Source organism: Lineus longissimus, chromosome 9 (assembly GCF_910592395.1).
Source record: "Lineus longissimus chromosome 9, tnLinLong1.2, whole genome shotgun sequence".
Taxonomy (NCBI): Eukaryota; Metazoa; Nemertea; class Pilidiophora; order Heteronemertea; family Lineidae; genus Lineus; species Lineus longissimus.
In genome coordinates, this window is record NC_088316.1 from 8,737,107 (window position 1) to 8,757,698 (window position 20,592).

The 20,592-nt window shown below is 47.0% G+C and overlaps 1 protein-coding gene across 5 annotated transcripts in view; it reads left to right on the forward strand.

The window, feature by feature from the left end:
* The window catches only part of LOC135493846 (centriole and centriolar satellite protein OFD1-like), a 462,799-nt gene that overhangs the window by 243,833 nt on the left and 198,374 nt on the right, over nt 1-20,592 (forward strand). The gene's annotated exons all lie outside the window — the stretch shown is intronic.

The following is a 20,592-nucleotide window of genomic DNA, read 5'->3' on the forward strand; positions in this document are numbered from 1 at the left end:
TCTTCGAAAATTGACATAGCTTTCTCTTGGACGTCTTCGACGGCGACAGGCAGCCTTTTTTCTCTGACCCCTCTAAACCAGACGATTAGTCTCTCTTCAACATCAGGCCAAATACCAACGTTCCCCTCTTTTACGTGTCAGACTTTGCCTTTTCCTTCACCAGCTTTTTCTTCTAGTTCTTCCAAATTCCATTTCTGCATTGTTTTCGGACTGAGATTCCACAGTGTTCTGCAAATTCCCGCATGTTGTTGACGGTTCCGTCCAACAGCGCAGCCTCAAGGTCCTGCAAGTAGGCTATTTTCTCTCTAACTGTATAACTTCTCCGGCGTTTTCGCAATGACTCTTGACCATCCATCTTCACAATTGGCAAAGTGAGCAACTGAAACTAGATACCCGCTTATACAGGCCTATGATGACCTTGAGGACATATAGGAAAGAAGACATGATATCTGTCTGCCACTCTTGCGCAATTGGTGACAAAACCTATCAGTCGAAACGATTGTCGTAATCGGCTGCGGACACCTTGAAATTGACCATACTGAAGTCGGCCAGATGTCATTCTGCCTCGGTGGTAGGCCCATTGGCCATGCCTTTGAATATATCTTAGTAGCCCTTTTATAGTGTGATTTGGGGGGCGTGATCTATTCCATCGACTGGAATATTGGATGTGTACCCATAAAAACAAGGTTTTAGAGTATGTAAAAATCTCCTGTTGGTTCTGCACACAGTGCAGAAAATCCTGGAACCTGACGTTATCTTTATTTCACCTCCTCAACAGGGTCACTGAGGGCGATGATGGTAGTGTTGTTTTACTGAGATTTTGGCAGCTAAAGCCTTGCAAATTACGCTTTTTCTACCCATTTTTTTATGCCCCTGACAATTGTGCTGATACGTATAGTGTGGTCTCCAGGGTGACGTTGCGTATGAAAATACACTGGGCAATGCATGTGAAAATCAACAAACCTTGACCAGCAACAAACCTTGAGCGCCGCTTACATAAATACCATTAAGAAACAAACGTGATATTGAATATCAATTGATTTCTTCATTCAATTCATGGTTCATAATCATGGTCAACCCTGAACACTTTAGCACTCCAGCATTTTGATATATTTTCCATCTGTTCCTCCCAAAATGTGCCTTAAAATTCCTAAACAGTTGAAATTTAACATGAAAGTTGTAGTAATACTTGTCAGTAAGTGTATAACTCATTCACTAGGCCACCAGGGGGCCAGGATACTCAACCTAAAAAGTGTGATATCTTTTATGAGTGACTCGTTTTCGATGACATTTTTATGGTAGGTAAACCAAGGGAGGATACATCACATATCTTGTGGGTTTTTGATTTGACCTTATTTTCAAGGTCACATTGGTCAAATGGTGTATATTGGCCGTTTGGCACGTTTCTTAACTGTAAAATCTTTGAACTTGAAATTTGGTATGCATGACTCCCTACGTTATTTATGTAAAGGAGGCAAAAACTAAAAAAGGTAGAAATTGCAACATCTCGCTTATTAGTGACTTGTCGATGATATTTCTCTGGTATGCATGACTCTCTACGTTATTTATGTAAAGGAGGCAAAAACTAAAAAAGGTAGAAATTGCAACATCTCGCTTATTAGTGACTTGTCGATGATATTTCTATGGTAGGCACTCGAAGCAATGATACATCACATGTCATACCGACTTTGGTTTGACCTGTATACTATACATGTAGCATGTTTCTTAAACAGGATGAATTCCTAATCACCAAATATCTGCACAGTGAGTACAATGGCCCTTGGCCATTTCATTATGGTAGGTACTCCAAGCAATGATACATCCCATGTTATTCCGACTTTTGTTTGACGTATGTACTATACATGTACTATGTTTCTTAACTAGGATGAATTCTTAACCACCAAATATCTATACGGTGAGCACAATGGCCCTTGGCCATTTCATTTCTTTATTCCCCACCACTGTTCAGTCCCCAATCTTCATTCATCTGGAACTACACTCTACACCCAACACCATATCTACCCCTGGCCCTGCCCCACTCATTCACCGCTCCCCTCATCCATGAACAACATGCCCAACCCTTAGAGTAAGCCCCAGGCAACCTATCTGAACCAAACTAAGCCGGAGACTCCAGAGTCTGGCAAGACTCAACTGACAATTCTAGTTTCGATTTTTGTGACCAGTTGGCGGAATTGGGTGGGCATGTGTGTAAGTTGACACATTGCCAACAGTGTTTGAATTTAGTGGTTTTGATGCATTCCCGCGGAATCCCGAGCAACATCATAGTTGCGCAGTTATGTCCAGGGCACCCGAAGCTGCCTGTAGACATCAGCTATTTTGTTCCGTGTGAAGCGATGATAAATTAAATTAGAAGGAATAAAATCATTTGAAATCAATGGTTGATATAAGTTGATCATCTGCTCAACACACCAGGTGAGATGTCTAGATTAGATTCTTGTGATTGGTTTGAGGTTATTAGTTTTTATTCCCCCATCTTCGAGGGGGCAATATGTCGACACTATGTCTGTCGTTGTCCATCTGTAAACTTTTCCATTTGTGTGCCATGACTGGAGAATGCTTTCACTGAATGGAATGATTTTCACTGTGGGAATTGCCAATGGTAAGCGGAAGGTTCCTTTTGATTATGGGCGATATCTTTTATACAATATGCCTTGGAGTCCGTTTCCAGGCATTTAAAGGAGAATACTTTCATGGAATGCAATGATTTTTGATATGGGAATTGCCAATGGTTAGATGAAGTTCCTTTCGATAATGGGCACCATCAACTATCTAAGGTGGCCACCAGGGCAGCTATCTTGAAATCTGTTTCTGGGCATTTAAAGGAGAAAGCTCTCATGGAATGCATTGATTTTCAATGTGGGAATTGCCAATGGTTAGACGTAGGTTCCTTTCATTAATGGGTGCCATAAACTATCCTAGATTGCAGCCATCTTGAAATCTGTTTCTGGGCATTAAAAGGAGATCACTTTCATGGAATGCAATGATTTTCATTCTGGGAATTGCCAGTGGTTAAATGAAGGTTCCTTTCGATAATGGGTACCATCACTATCCAAGATGACCAGCCAAGAAGCCATCTTGATTTTCGTTTCCACTGTAACGAAGATCCTCCCCTTACTTTATGTAATTTCTTTGTCATGTATTGAAGATGGCTGGAGGAAGGTCCATTTCAATTTTTATGTGCCAAAGGTATATTCAGTTTCTAATCCACGGACAGGGGCAGTCATAGACCCCTCGTTTCACAGTATATTCAGTTTCTGCATGTGCTACTGGTATTTCCATTATAACATCTCGCCCAGTTGTTCAGTCAGATAATGGCATTGAAATAATTTACTTCACTACACTTGAACAGTCCTGTGACAATGGGTGGTTTAGATCTGATGACAATTAACAGAAAAAGGTTCTTTAACGTTCTTGATTGATAATTTATTATAAAACACGTTCTGCAAAAACAAATATAAAAACATGAGGCAATGAAACACATACGGTATTGCGAATGAATGTTACAAACGAATCAAAGAGAAATCGAAAGGAAAGTAATCATACCTAAGAGTGCAATTTTCATGTTATAATGTAAACAGGACTGACGTCTGCGAATGATTCTCAAAAATGATGTTAACCCAACCAAAATACATAACGTAAATAACATCAAAGACGGCAACGTGATGACGTATCAAACGAAGTGACGTAATACAAAAGGACGGGAAAAAGAATCCCCAAAAATGTACAAAGTATTTTATGTCGTTCATACTCTACCCAGGTCAGACTTTCTCATGTGTACTCCATTCGGACACACCCAGGAAGAAATAATCTATTTATAATAGAAATTTCTTAGCTAGTTCGCTTAGCTACACCTAGGCGGCGCCCCTATACAGCATCTGCCTCATGAGAGCCGCCCTTCACCAGTACTTCTTCCTCGGCACACTGTTGCACATTGTTCCGAGATTTTTCTACGTTGTTTTTGCCAAATTTTGGTCGATTCCACGTTCGAGAAGGACACCCCGGGACACCTTCGGGACGCTTATTATCTCTAGGAGACGGGTGAGATCGTTCTTTTACCATCCTCCCTCGATTTCTCCTTTTGGAGCGTGCTTTTTCTGCCGTCTCCCAAGAAATTTTTTCTCTGTTTTCCCGGGCTGTTGGTCACGTGACCGTTCGTTTTTATACTTTTGTGGTTTTTCTGTTAGAAATTTCGGCGTGATGACATCGTTATTGCCGTCCTTTCTTTCTTCTTTGGGTGTTCCACCCTTTGTTCTGGACCTCCTGCCCTTCAGGGCGGGTTTTCGAGGTCCGTTTACGGATGTATCGGGGATTCATTGTCCCCGGCCCGGTTCTTCCCCGTGTCGGGGTGCGGGTAGTTCCGCCCCCATTGGGCCGGACCCTTCCGCCCCCGGGATGCCTTCCTCTTCTCCCGGCACCGCCGGATGGAAGATGAAGAAGGTGAGGAGAGGGGCACGGCCCTCAAAGGGAAGGGGGTCTTTGACTCCCTCTCCCTCGCCCTCCTCACGGACCCCCGCTAAGCGGCGAGGTCAACGGGTTTCGACCCCTCCCGACCCCTCCCCCCAGGCCGGGCACCCCTCTTTTGGGGGTGTGCCCCCTGGGGAGGCCTTGGGTTTGAGTGTTGGTGACCCTGATTCAGGGACACTCCCCAGGGCTAGCCCTGTCCCCTTTCCAGGGGGCAGGGCTCCGGGTGGGACTCTGGACGTTTTACGTCCCGATCCCCCCGCTGACGCCCCCACCTGTCATGGGTTGGTGAGCAGCGTCGCCCCCGGTGAGCCGCCTGTTGTTTCAGGTGTGTTCCCCCGTCCCCCTCCGGGGTTTGCGACGGGGTTGCGGCCGCTGCCCTTGCCGGCGGCAGCTGGCTCTGCCAGCACCACGGTTGAGTCCACGGCCACTCCGGGGATCCGCCACCCCTTCGCTTTGGGGCGGGCTCGTCCGTCCAACCCTCACTCTGTGAGTCACGCGTCTCTTCGGACGCCCCCTGGCGGGGCAAGACCAGTTTTCACCTTCCCGTCTTTGCCGCCGTTCACCGCACCCGGAGGTGTCCTGCCCGGTGTGGGCAGGGGGTCGGTGAACGACCACTATTCACGGACGAGGGGCCCTGGTGCCCCCCCCCCCCGTTATGGGTGCCGTCAGACCGTCTATTTCCCCGGTCTGACCCCACCCTGCTCTGTCGGGTATGTCGGGGTTGACGGGTGTGGCTGCCGATCAGGCATGCCCCCCCCCTCCCGTGTCTGCCCCACGGGAGTCCAATTTGAGCTCTGAGCCTCTGCCTCTTGCTTCCTCTCTCACGGAGGAGCAACGGCAGTTGCTTAGGAGCCTGACGGACCGCTTGGAGGCTTCCAACCTCCATGACAGGTCCTCGGCTCGCCCGGCCGAGAGGCCGGTGGCTTTTGATTTGAGTCATCAGCCAATGGACTGACTTTAGCGACTCAGTCTTTTTCGGCCTCTGAGGCTGACCCCCCTCTGGGGGTGAGGACTCCGCCATTGTCGCGGGTATGCGCGACTTGCGCGCTCTTGTTCGGCAATTTGTGCCGCAAGACACATGTCCTCTCCCGACAGTCAACCCCGCCCTCGGTAAGGTGCCATTCGACTTGTTCGGCGACGCCTCCGAGCAGGAGTCGGATGCGGTCCCTGACCGGGCTTTCCAGGAATTGCCCGCGTCTCCGGCCCTGATTAGAGCCTCCACATGGTTGGATAAAGCTCTCAGGGACACAGCACCTTCTTGCGGGGGACATCAGCGCGCCCTTGTCTTTACGCTCCCGTCTACGGGGCCGGGTGCCTGGACTCAGGCTGGGAAGCGATTCACGACCGCTTCCCCTCCAAGCCTGTCCTATTGACCCGATTATTATCGGGTCTCACCGTCGGGAACCGACCCGGTTTCACTGTCGCCCCTCAAGGACGACATCCAACTTTCGGGCTTAGTACCCCCTAAAGTCCTCTCTTCTTCGGCCTTAAAGGATGCGAAGAATGACGAGGCCCTGGCTAAGGAGACCCAGGCGGTGTTATCTTACGCTGTCCTGACTCTGTGTGCCCTTACCAGGTCTTTAGCCGCGGTTGCCTCGGAGGAACAGCGTATTCTCGCGATGTCCCTCCAGCAGTCCCTGCAGCATGCCAGTGATCTGTCTGCTTAGCAGGCGGCTAACGGCGTGCTAAAACGCCGGGACTTGCTCATCGGGGGGGTTGAGCACGGTCAGGTCCCAGTGTCTGCGGGGGGCATTAAGGACCGCTCCATTGAGCGGCCCTTTCTTGTTTCATGACTCCCTGCCTGACACCATGGGTGCTCAGGCACAGTCTGATCGCCCCCGTCCGCGTTCCTATTCACAGGCCGCGGGCAGGGGACAACAGGTGGGTCTCGACGCCCCCGAGGTTCGTCGGCTCGTCGTAGGCCCTCGTCCTCGCGTGGCTCCTCCTCCTTTCGTCCCACAGGGCAGACAGAAGCTGCGGCTCCCTCTCGCCGCTCCAATAAGCGCCACCGCTCCTCAGGCAGGGGCGGGGGCGGCGGGCAGCCCAAGCGTCCCTTACAAGAGAAGGGTCGCGGGGGCAAGCGCAAGTGACTCTTTAGTCCTTCCTCCTGCGCCTCCAGGTGGCGCCCCCACAGTTGGCGTCGTTGGTGGCAGACTGCGACACTTCGCAGACTTTTGGGACCGGTGGTGTCAAAAAGACTCCCCCGTGCCGGATATGCTCCGACACGGTGTCCGATTGGACTTTTCCCGTCCCCCCCTATGACGTCGACTCCCACCCCGCTGTCCCCGCCAGTAGACCCCGTCAGGGCGCTTGCCCTTCGATCGGAGGTCCTGTCTCTTCTCAAGAAGCAGGCAGTGAGGCTGGAGGACAACCATTCCTCCCCGGGCTTTTACAGCCACGTCTTCTTGGTCCCCAAGAAGTCGCGGAAGTGGAGACTGGTCATCGAACTGTCCACCTTGAATCAGTTCCTCCGGGTCCCCAGCTTCAAGATGGAGACAACCAGGTCAGTAGCGGTCGCGATGCAGCCCAACGATTGGGCTATCTCTCTGGAACTTCAGGACGCGTATTTACACGTCCCGGTCCATCTAGAGTTTCAGCCCTTCCTTCGTTTTTTCTTCGAAGGAAAGGTTTATCAGTTTCAGGCCCTTCCTTTCGGCCTGGCTTCTGCTCCGCTGATTTTAACAACAGTCGTCAAGGCGATTGCCGCGCCTTTTCACGCCATGGGCTTAAAGCTCCATTGCTATCTCGACGACTGGCTGCTACGGCACCAGGCTCATTGCCGTCTGGGAAAGCAGGCAAAGTTTCTGCTCGTCACAACTGGACAGGCAGGGTGGTTGTTAAATTGGGACAAATCCGAGCTGGACGCAGCTCAGGATTATGTCTTCGTGGGGGTGCGATTTCGCACACGAGAGGGCCTGATGTTCCCCCCTCTGGACCGAATTCGCAAGATTCGGTCCTTGGTCGGGATTTTTCGCCGTCAGGACAGCGCCACAGCCCGACAGTTTCTGTCGCTGCTGGGGCTGCTCAATTCGGCAGCAGACCAGGTTCCTTTCGGCCGCCTGTATATGCGCCCACTACAGCTCCTCCTGCTGTCGAGTTGGCGTCCATTCACGGACTCCCTCGACCAGCGGATATTTATCCCGGGGTCTCTCCTGAGGGAGGTGTGGAGTTTTTGGGGTTCGGAGACAGAGCTCCTCCGCGGAGTGCAGCTCAGCTCTCCGTCGCCCCAGATGTCCCTGTTCACGGACGCCTCCCTTTATGGTTGAGGCGCCCATTTGAACGAAGGGGACCTGACCACCAAGGGCACGTGGTCAGAGGGGGATGCGCGTCTCTCGATCAATATCCTCGAGATGCAGGCTGTCATCCTGGCCGTGAGGGCCTTCCCGTATCATCTGAGGGGTCACAGGGTTTCTCTTTTCTCCGACAATTCGACGGTGGTCGCTTATATTCGGAGACAGGGGGGGGGGACGAGATCCGACACATTGTGCCGTCTCACTTGGGAGCTCCTGCAGCTTTGTCGCCGCTTGGATATCCAGCTCCTCCCCGTCACATCCCCGGCAAGAGAAATATCTTGGCCGACGCCCTTTCCAGGTCGGACCGTCTGGTCCAGACAGAGTGGACCCTCCATCGCGAGGTGGTCTCTCGCCTGGGGGCCCTGTTGGATGCTCCGGTCGTGGACTTGTTTGCGACTCGGTTGAACAAGAGGTTCCCCCTGTACTATTCACCCCTCCCGGACGGGGAGGCCTTGGGAGTGGACAGCCTGTCGTCCTCCTGGGACGGCCTCAATGCTTATGCATACTCGCCAACCCCTCTGTTGCTACCGGTACTCGACAAGGTGGCCAGTTCACGGGTCAGACTTTGTCTAATAGCACCGTGCTGGCCGAACCAGGCCTGGTTCCCGGTTCTGCTGGAGCTGCTGACGGATCACCCCCGCCGCCTGCCGGCGTGGGACCGTCTGCTTTATCACCCGATCGGCCGGGTCTATCATCAAGACCCTTCTTTTTACAGGCTTCACGCCTGGAGGCTGTCGGGTATTTCCTCCGAGAGAGAGGCTTTTCGGAAGACGTTATCCGTAAAGCCGCCCAACCTCAGAGACAGTCTACCCTTGATTCATACGATAGCAAGTGGGCTGTCTTTCGAGACTGGTGTCGGAACACGGAGTTTCTCCGGTCGCTCCTTCCCTTCCCAACTTCCTCGACTTCTTGAATTTTCTATTCTCGGTCCGGAAGTTTTCGGTTCAGGGAGTGAAAGGTTATCGCTCCGCCGTTTCGGTCACCTTAAAGCTGACTGAATCGTGGCAACCGTCTTGGGATGACGCTGTTTCATCGTTGCTTCGCAATATGTCTTTGGAGCATCCTCGCTCCATTCAGCTCTCTCCCAAGTGGGACCTCTCGGTGGTCTTAAGGGCTCTCATGAAATTTCCATTTGACTCCATGCATCAGTCAGATTTTAAAGATCTGACCTTTAAGACCATTTTCCTGGTGGCTTTGGCCACGGCACAGCGGCAGTCTGAGCTCCATGCTTTAGCCTTTGATAAATTGGCTTTCACTGAGAGGGGCGCGGTCCTAGAATGCGTCCCAGGCTTTCTGGCTAAAAACCAGGCGCCGCACACCTCCTGGCGCCCGGTTTTTATCCCCTCTTTATCGGCTACGGTCTCTAGAGACCTCCTGGACAGAACTCTCTGTCCTGTTAGGGCATTGAAGTTCTATTCTTATAAGACTAAGGAGCCTGCTGTTCGCCTAGGCAGGAAGCGCCTCTTTTTGTCTTATAGAGAGGGGTTTACTAGGGAGATAGCTACAGCCACAGTCGCCAGATGGTTGGTGGCCACCATCCGGATGGCCTATTCTATGACACTCGTTTCTCCAGAGCTTCGTCGCCTAAGCGCCATTACGGCCCACGAGATTCGGGCCATTTCTACTTCGTGGGCCGAGTATAAGGGAGTGGCGCTGAACGAGGTTTTAGATGCGGCTACGTGGAGTTCTCACTATACATTCTCCCAGTATTATATGCGCGATTGTTCCAAGTTAACAGACGGTATGCTGTCTCTTGGTCCAATTGTCGCCGCTCAGCACGTGGTCTAGGTGTTTCCCTGCCTAGACCACTCGTCGATTTTCTCTCCTGCTGGTTGTCTTGTCCTCCCTCCCTTTTAAGCGGGGGGGGGGGGGTTCTATATACTGTCGCCGGGTCTTCGGGCCTGCGCGTTCACCCCGTCCAGCTGTCCTAGGGTTCAGCCACCTAGGACTTTTGAGAGTTAATCAGTGAGGCCGCTCCAGGTTATTCTGGGGCGTGCTCTCCTTCTTGTAAAAAAAAAAAAAAGAATTTTTTTCCGCAATTGTATCTCTTGACGATATGTGCTGAGCTTATACCGTGTTGAGGTGGTTTTGTCCCCGTCTAGGAGGGGATGGGTTTTCCCAGTTACGCTTCCCTTTGTTGTCAAAGGGCCTGTTGACCTCTAGCCCGGGTCTCCCCCAAGCATTCTTTCTCTGGGTTCCCTGGTCTCACCCGTTGGGTTCTGCTGCGCAGCTTGGAGACAGTTCACTTCACTACATGGTAAGTCACCGTTTACCCTCCTTTCTTTGGTTGTTGGTATTCGATGGAAAAGTCTGACCTGGGTAGAGTATGAACGACATAAAATTTCCATTTCCTGTGGAAATGTCATTTTATTAGTTCATACCTACCCAGGTCAGACTACCCGCCCTGCCTGTCCCCACAGCAACGGGACTTACTCGGTGCGCTCGAGTAATAAGTACTAGTGAATGGCAGCTCTCACGAGGCAGAGGCTGTATAGGGGCGCCGCCTAGGTGTAGCTAAGCGAACTAGCTAAGAGATTTCTATTATAAATAGATTATTTCTTCCTCGGGTGTGTCCGAATGGAGTACACATGCAAAAGTCTGACCTGGGTAGGTATGAACTAATAAAATGACATTTCCACAGGAAATGGAAATTCAAAACAATGGGTGAGGTCAAGTCCTGAGTTTATTTGGGTTGAGTTTAAGTTAAATTTACTAAGAGTTAACCTGAACTCTTTACCCAAGGTTGAGGTAAACTCTGAGTAAACTCTGAATATACCCTAGGTTAACCCTGATGTAACTTTAAGATAACCCTCGAGTAACCAATGGGGATTCCCCTACACTAGAGCAGATTCCATGAATCCTGAATCTAGGAATCTATGCATGCTTCTGACAGTATTACAGTTGCATGCATCACATTGTAATGCATGCTGTCTTGTTGAGCTGTACTTGTAATTCAAGATGGATAAGGGCAAAAGGAGATTTCGGTGGAATATACAGAAGATGCTCGAGGCTTTGACTTATCTCAGGGAAAACCATCACAAGTTCAAGCTTGCGAAGAGGTATCAGACACTTACTGACTTTTTTAATGATGCAGGGGCTCTTTTCAATGTAGCAGGAACTGTCGTAGAGAACATGGTCAAAAATCTTGCCAAGGAATTCCGTGTTGTTATGAAGGAGAACATGCTGTTAGGGGCTGGTACTGATGAATTATGACCAGATTTGCAGATTTGCAGTTGAGGAATTCAGAGGAACTTTTTGAATGCTTCCAGTCGTATTATGATTTGTGTTTTCTGAAAGGAGGAGCAGCCTGTCCAGACGTTATTATCACACCAACTGCTGGTGCTGTGAGGCCAGTACACCTTTTCAAAAATGGAAACAAATGATCCATCAGTCCCTGCCCATCACTAGTAGATTTGGTGGAAAAAGATGGACCTGTCGAAGTACCACCGGTACCCAACTTTGGTTCTTTTGCATTCAGTAGTCGCAGTTCTACGGCTACCCCCTCCTCACCTGCATGCATGACACCTCCGGAGTTTGAAAAAGCCCCGTCAACTTTAAGACAATCATCCAATAAGAAGACAAAGACTGATGTCCTGGAGTCAGCTGTTAATTCACAAGAGCAGTATATTGAAGTACTCAAGAAATAGAACGAAATCCTTCAGGCGCTTGTTTGAGAAGTTAGCCTGATCAGGGAAGCAGTCAGTTACTCAAGTGGAGTCCAGTTTCGAGATGTTACGCTTGATCATCATGCTGATATGTGAGTGAAAACATTCAGAGATAGACTACTACTGAGTGAATCCTATGCTAATGAAGAGTACAAGCAGGGACTAAAAAACATTGGACATAACAACCTAGGCTTGGCTACAGTGGAACCTCCTAATTCAGGACACTCTGTAGGGACACCTCTCAAGTTTAAGACCACTCAATCAGCAGTCCTAACTTCCTCCTATCCAATCAAAATAACCTCTGTTTGTAATAAAGTCATCTCTAAATTAAGTACAGCCAGGTCCTGCATAACCTGATGGTGTCCTTGATAGGGAGCTTCTACTGTATTCATACAAGTTGTAACCAAAGGTTAACTGAGTTTAGCTTAGTTATGAACTTTTTTGTGATTTTTCAAGTTACTGAAAAGTAATTAGTAATTAGTAATTAGTAATATGAAGGGTAAATCATTTCTTGTGCCAAAATGGTGGATGACAAGGTCGATAAGACCGAGATAGCGAATGTTTTTGCTGAAAAGTATGAGAGACTGTATTCCTCGGTCTCGTATGAAGAGAATAAAATGAGGGCACTGATGGAGGATATAAATGCTAGGATTGGGTCCCCTGAACACGGGGATAAATGTGGAAATCACGTTGTAACTACGAACGAAGTGAAGAATGCAATCCTGCTTCTGAATAAAGGGAAGCATGAGGGTGATCATTCTCTTTATACGGACCATTTTATCAACAGTAATGATTCACTTAAGGAGAAACTGGCCATACTTTTCAGCGCAATGATTGTTCATGCTTATGTACCTTTGCGTATGAAAGAGTCCACGATATTGCCAATTCCAAAAGATAAACGTAAATCACTGTGTAACTCAGACAACTACAGAGGGATTGCTCTGAGCAGCATTTTAGGAAAGGTACTAGATAATATTCTGCTTGTAAAATACAAAGACGTGTTCTCATCCAGTAGCATGCAGTTTGGTTTCAAAAAGAAAATGTCCACTACTCAATGTACCTACGTATTGAACGAAACAATACAGTATTACAGAAACAGAGGGTCTGGGGTGTATACTATGCTACTTGATGCATCCAAGGCATTCGACAGGGTGAACTATATCAAACTTTTCAAACTTTTGTTAAAAAAAGGGTGCTGCCCTCTAGTTGCGAGATTTCTGGCGGTGTTATACACGGAACAAAACGTCAGCGTGTCATGGAATAGAAAAAAGAGTGCCACATTTGGAGTGAGAAATGGTGTGAAACAGGGCGGAGTTCTCTCCCCTATACTTTTTTGCATTTACATTGATGAGCTGTTAGAGAGACTTAAAAGTGTCGGTTTTGGGTGTTACATTGGTTCGATGTTAATGGGTGTTTTAGCACACGCAGATGACATTGTCATCCTAGCGCCGACTAGGTACGGGTTACGGAAACTACTGTGTGTATGTAGCGATTTTTCGATTGATTATAATGTGATCTTTAACCCTGAAAAGAGCCAGCTTCTATACTTTAGTGCAGATGGTGTACTGCGCGACCACCTTCCAATGCAATGGTCTGGGCAGAATATCGTTGTTAGCGAAAATGCGATTCATCTTGGGACACTTCATTGGTACTGATTCATTAGAGAGAAATTTAGATAGTTCTGTGGCTATGATTTACTCTCGTAGTCACAATTTAATATCTGTGTTTGGTCATTGTTTCTCTCATATCAAATACAAGCTATTCAAATCATTTGCAATGGCCCTGTATGGCTGTGTCTTATTGGACTTCACTCCTAGGAAACTAGAAAAAGGGTTGTAGCGTGGCGGAAATGTGTCCGAAAATTTTTTAATTTGCCATATATGACCCACAGGAACCTGCTTCCTCTGATCTGTGTTGATACACCATTTGACATACAGCTGTACGCACGCTTCGTTAAATTCATGTACTCGGTTCTAAATAGCGAAAACGAGCTTGTTAGGAGATGTGGCCAGTTGGCACTCGAGGGTAGTAGATCTACGGTATTAAAAAACATTGCAATACTATGTGAGAAAGCGAACTGTTGTAGAGATGACGTATGTTATGTAGATGTAAGACGACTTGAAAATGTAGATCAGTCAGTCAAGGATAATGCGGGTGTTATAAGAGACTTGGTCATTATGAAGGAAGAAAGGAACTTTGAAATTCTGGAGAAGGAAGAGATTGAGTTTATCTTGGCTGATCTGTGTGTGGGGTAGGGTGAATATCAAGGTGTAAAGACAATTTTGTCTTTTTCTGTTCTCTTTTGTTGTAGCACATCACTTTGTATCTGCACTTGCAGCTTTTGATTGTACTTGTTAGTACGAATAAAGAACTATAATAATAATAATAATAATTAATGTAATTAGTGGATTTTAGCCTGCCAGTAATTTGACATTTTGTATACAAGTTACTAAAAAGTATAGCAGTAGCTCTGCTCATCAAAGTTATTTTCATAGTAATTACACGTAATTCACAAATAATTTTATCTAGTATGGGACTTCATGATCTGCCTTGAGTTGGGGCAAAATTTAGTTATTGGTAGTTTTTTTGTATGTTATTGTTACGTGCTGTCGCCTTGTATAAAACACATACAATTTTAGTTGAACAAAACTAGTTTTAATACACGCTGGGATTTCGTTGTCTTATATCTCAAGTTTATAGCAACGAGTTCTCAGGATTTTAGTCGAAAAAATTGGTGAATCTATTGTGCAGCACACAAGTTGCAATGGTGCATTGAGCAGCAAACACAGGGCCATGCTTTGCCGGATACCGATTCTCCTTTATCTGATTCATTCGCCATTTCAGTTCAGTAGCCCCAATAGTGCGTTAAACGATTTGACGAATTCTAGTACCAGGCCTCTCAATTACATGATTCCTACACCGTATAACGGTGTAGGCCGTACAGGATGTCTCCAAATTAGGTCTTTTTTTTTTCTTTTTTTTTTTTTTAGAAATAATATGACCCCTGAAGCGTTTTTTGACCCCTAACATAACCAAATCTCATCCAAATGGCCTAATTTTATAGTTTTACCCTAAAATTATGATTTTTCGGGTGTATGTGGTGGTATCAGTCACTAACTTTGATTTATGACATCGCTGTTCAGGCAAATTGGCGCGATGAAATGTCCCCAAATTAAGCTAAAAATTTTAAAAAACATGTCCCCCAAAATAGGCTAAAAAAATACAGGGTGAAGAGGTCTCAACGTAATTAAAAGGCCTGAGTACAACGATTGTTGAAAGCAAACTGGTCTGGTTGAAGGTTGTGTCCTATACAAGGGACCAAAACAGCAGGGTGCAAATTCCTGTAAGCAGCATCAGCAAGTACAACATGGTTATCCGGGAGTTGATCCAAATATGTCATGAAGTCTTCATCCAATTCAGTAGCTGTCTTGTAGTGTGTAGATCCAGGAAGCCCTGTGAAATGATGACGTACTCTGCCAAACTTTTCTACCACATATCGGGCGTTGATGGGGTCACAACATTCACCAGGTCGGCCACAGTAATAGGCGTCACCCCCATGGTCTGGACGCTGAGTTTTTATGATTACATCGTCCTAGTACAGGACAACATGTTTTTCAACACCGTGAACATCTACAAGAACTGTACTTCACTGATCGAGTTCTTCCTCCTGTGGAAAAGATATGTGTTCACCAGCTATATCCATGAAGAAGTCTGACACTTCCTTGCTGTATAGTATGGCTGTTGATTTTGCAATGCCCTGCGTATATCCTACTTGTTGATGGTAGCCACCTGAGGCCTAGTACAACAAAAAAGTCTGCATTCTCTTCTGAGCAGTGGAACGATACCTCTTGTTTCCCCCTCCTTGCAGTTCCCTCCAGCCTTGGTATTCCTCACAAAAGTGATCAAACTCTTCATCTGTAAGTCGCAAGTGCCTGTGCACTGGTTCTTCGCTATAAGTGCGCCTTCTGATGAAGTTTTCTTGCCTTTCTTGGGCAAGAGCTTGTAGGACAGGCATAAAAAACATGGCTGACAGCGTTTCTGCCTCCAAAACTTTACTCAAAAATTGACTTCTTCCCGAGTAAACTCTGAGTTAACTCCCAGGGGGTTAAGTTTACCCTAATGCATTCTTCAAGTCATTATTTTCAAAGATGGCAATGCAGCACCCAAACCCTCAAAAGAAGCATCAGTGTGAACTTCGAATGGAAGGGACGGATCAGCCATCTTCAACACTGCCGCATTGGTGAGATTCTCCTTCAACATCATAAATGCCTCCTCACACCCATGGGTCCAGCGTTCGCCAAATGGTTCCTTCGCAGAAGCGCGATCGATCGCCATCCCCCCGCCTGGTTTCTTCTTGGTGTAACCCTTCAGAAGGCTCGTCAGTGGTTCAGATATCTTGGCGTAGCCCTTGATGAATCTTCGGTAATACCCTGAAAATCCTAACCAACTTTTCATCTCAGACTGGTTCTGTGGGCGGGGCCAATCGGTGACAGCAGCAATCTTCCCCGGGTCAGTGGACACACCATCTGCCGACACCACATGACCTAAATAATGGACAGATCTCCTAAAGAACTGACACTTCTGCAAATTTAACTTCAAACCATGACTACGTAGGCGTGCAAAAACCTTCCTCAATCTCTGCTTATGTTCCTCCAATGTGTCTGAAAACACAATTAAATCATCAAGGAAAGCCACTAATTCTTCCAAATTGAGGTCACCCATTGCATGTTCCATTATCCGCTGAAATGTGGCTGGGCTGTTACACAGTCCCTGAGGCAATCGAAGAAACTCAAACAATCCAAAGGGACAAACAAAAGCGCTGAATTGACGATGCTCAGGTTTTAGCTTTACGTGGTAAAAGCCAGATTTCAAATCTATTGCAGAAAACCATTTCGCCCCAGACAACCGCTGAAATGCCTGCTCTACGAGTGGGAGACTATAAGCGTCCTTAACTGTGAGCCGATTTAACCTACGGTAGTCTACCGTAAGCCTCAAAGCGCCAGATTTCATTCGAACCAAAACCACTGGGCTAGCGTACGGACTCCTTGACTCTTGAATTATCTTTGCATCGAGTAACTCCCTAATATGTCGCCGGACATCCTCAAAGTCAGCGGCACGGATGGGTCGACATCGCTCCTTGAATGGTACATCACTGGTTAAATGGATGCTATGCTCTGTAGGTGACTCGCCGATATCGAACTCATGGGCTGAAAAAACATCTTGATTTTCCTCGAGCAGCCGCCGAGCGCGATCCTTCCACTCTGGGCTCAGGTCACTGTCAAATTCTACATCTTCAAACATACTCTTGTTTCCATTAGGCGCGACCGCTGGGCTGACATCAACACGCTGACACTCAACTCGAACCTGATCCTTTTCCTCCCCTCGGCCAATGGACCTCACCCAAGAAGGAAGAGACAGTTCTCCCAACAATGTACGCCGATGAATCCACACGGTCTTTGACGTGGGGTTGTACACAGAGATCTTCACCTTACCCCTCGGCCCTCCTGGCATAGTTACCAAAGAACATCCAATGAGTAAACCATCCTCACGATCCTCACAACCTTCAAACAGTGCTGGATATGGCTCACCCACGGCACAATGACGGGAGATACCATTTACCTTAACGGAACAACCAGGGTCAACTTTAATTGACCTGTTACCGGAAAGCTTCACAAGTCCGACATGACCTGAATCAGGATCACAAAACCTACGTGAGAGTGTTGCAGCTTTGCAAACAGCAATGATGTGTTTAGGTACGCCACCCAAACTGGACTCACAAACATCCCTAAGGACATTAGTGCCAACCAACAAAGGGAGTTTCTTCGAATACGCCCTGTCTTCGCAGATAAGGGCCAAAACCTGACGAGAACCATGGAAAAGCCCTGGTAACTCTAAATCCAACTCCACAAAACCTAGGTAAGGAATTCTATTTCCACCAGCACCCTCAACCACCAACATATCAGACAGCGGCCTCATTGGCAGAATACCAAGACAATTATCCTTATAGAAACCATATGAGAGGGTAGTGACCTGTGACCCTGAATCAAGGAGACAATCACACTCCACTCCCTGTACCAAACCACGGGTTTCAGACCTACGACCTACACGTCGCGACAGTATGCTGCTGCTGTTAAATGGTGCCTTAGGGTTATTGGCGACTCGAGATTGCACCTCAGCCCGAGTCCCACCTAGTTTTCCGAAAGCCTCTTCTCATTCTTGCCGGCTGGGTTTAACCTGCTGTGCACAAAACTAGGGTTGGCTGGCCTCTCACATTGCGTGCGTATATGTCCGTTCAGCCCACATTTGTAACAGAAGATCGGTCCCCTCCTCTTCGTCCGTCCTCCAATGGCGCCTCCCGATGACTGCTGGGGCTTGCTACTCTCATCCGCTGTAGATGCATGCCACACACCCAGCTGAGCCTGAGGAGTTGCCACACCTGCGAGTCTCGCATCAATCCTGGCCTCCAAACTCTTTCCTAGCCCTGCCATTGCTCTCTCAATCTCAGCCACCACGTCGACCACTGACTGTTCTGCTGAAACCACTGCTGAGTTGCGCGCCTTGGTCTTTCCCCGTCAGTCCTGCTGTACATCCTGGCCATTGTTAGCAGACAACAGATCAATCTTTTCCTTCCGGCGGAGTTCCTCTTTCTTCACTGATGTCAAAAGTGCGCAAAAATCGTCAAGAGGGACTGGATCCCCTCGCAGCTTCAAATCTCTCACCATGTCTTCATCATGGGTTCCACGGCTTAACTGTCCAACCAACAGCTCGAAACTTCCATCATTTGGTGTCCCCTCATGGTCGATCACCTTCCTGAGCTTACCCTGCAGTCGCTGCAAAAATACACCGGCCAGCTCGTCTTGCTTCTGCAAGGTATTGTAAAATTTCAACAACAAACTATGGCCATCAGCAGTCGTCACATACGACACCTGTATAATCTCAACAATGCCCTCTGGCAGTGCATCCCTGCCCAAACTCCGAGCAACTCCAAGGGCTGGTTGAGCCAAACTCTGAAGTAACAGTTGCCTCTTCACTTGAGCAGCCACATCATCATCATCAACAAGTTGGTTTGCATAGAAATCCCAAGACTCGTGATCGTGTTCGCTGCTTGGAGTGGGACGTTTTCCCGAAAAAGTCTTAAGTCGTTTTAACCAGGTCCTCTCGGCAGCATGAACTGCACCAGGGGCCACGCCTGCACCCACGGCCACTACCGCCGCACCATCATCGGGGTCATCGTCGCCAACCATGACTCAACCTGCAAATAAAACAAAGCAAGATATTTACTATACTCCTCGAATTGAACTATCAAGCATCGAATGAGAAAATATTCGCCTTACTCCTAAAGTGGATTACCAAACATCGATTGGCCTGTAACCTAAAATTATAACACCTAAACTAGGCCTACATGTACATGTATATCCGACAAATTTCCCAACAGCCCCACGTTGGGCGCCAAAATATGTAACACAATCCTTCTTGTATCGTCACCCCCACACTTGACCAATACTGCCCACCGTGTGAGGGGGGTTCAAACTACTGAATATATTGGCTGGAGGGAAATAATATAGTCAGATTGCCTAGGCCATAGAGTGACAACGACCTAAAATGAAACTAAAGCTATAATATTAATATTATACCAATGATTGATCTATTTATTTGAATAAACAACTACAAGCGGAGCCTTATGAGAAACATGGGAGCATGCAGCCAGTCATCAAATCATGACTCTCAACCGTTGCAAATTGCAACTAGAAAACCTGTTGCAAAAACTGCAATCAGACCCTGAAACTTATAAAACGCCTCACCAAAGACCAAACCAGGTGATCTTAACACTAAAAAATCACTAGGTTTGTACTGCAAAAATGTATACATAACCCATATTCAAGCGACGACGGTTTCCAACCCCCAGTGGCTCTGCATCAGATGCGGAAACCTACACTGGTTTTGGTGTCATTCGGTTCAGGAACTTCTTTTCTTTCATTGAATGCTTTGCAGACCTTGTATCGCTCCGCTCATAGTTATTATCACCACTTCCAGGAAGGCAACGAAAATATGCGACTTTAGCCGGGGTGAAATTCCTGTGTCAATTTCTCCAGATCCTGACCTAAATTCCAGGAACTGATCATTGTTTATGTTAGATTAACATTTGGTGATACCGTCTATGCCGCTGTTCTAATTTTAAACGCCTGTAATTCATCAAAACAATTCATTGTTTGGACACAAGAATGAAGCGTTTTCATCTCGTCTAAAATCCAAGATGGCGGCGCCCATGAATCTGGAGGAGCAGAGACAAGACCACTAATGAATATTCATAGGTTGGAGGGTCGAGGCCTATCAATTAGACGAGTGCATGTTTTTTACTCTCAAGTACATATTTGGAGAGGTATTGAAAAAATATTTGCTGTGGCAAGTCTACAGATATAAAGAAATTATTTGATGAAAAAATTAATTTCGAATTTTGCTAATTGGGTAATAGGGGGCGTGTTTTGAGTTTTTTCTGCCAGTTGGCTGAAAACAGTGGAAATATCAAAGTCTGTCTAATTTGTCGATTATAAAAAAATTTCCGTGGTCAATCACCAATTTCCATCGCACCAGTTACTCGCAAGACTAACCCGTATATCATATCCGAATTTCAGTTTCATTACTTGACGCGTTCTTTGATGCGTTGCGGTCAAACATTGACAATTTAACTGCTAAAAGGCTTAAAAAATCAATTGTGGTCTTGTCTCAGCAGAAAGTTGCAAGGCGTTTAAACAGCCAGTGTGCCATCAATCTTGGTGGAATAGCATCGAATGATGACTTAACTGGACTAATAGAAGATTATTTCTTCAATGGTGACACTGAGGAAGACGACGATGCTTTATTTGACGAGTCGGACGAGGAATTTGAAGGTAAATTTTCGTCATGTACACAAGTCAGCAATTATCATTGAGAGGTTTGTCCAGACCCTATAAAACCTCACGTTTTGGTTAGTTTCCACAATCAATTTTGGAATTGCTTTATTTGGCCCTTTATTTTACATCCCTAGTAAAGAAAGAAAACCAAATCTATTAGTAATTTCACCAAAATAGTGGTAATCATGGTCCACCAGTCGTCACTAGTTTTATTGCTAGTGTGTTTCGGTCGTCGCATCGTCACGTTGAAGAAATGCA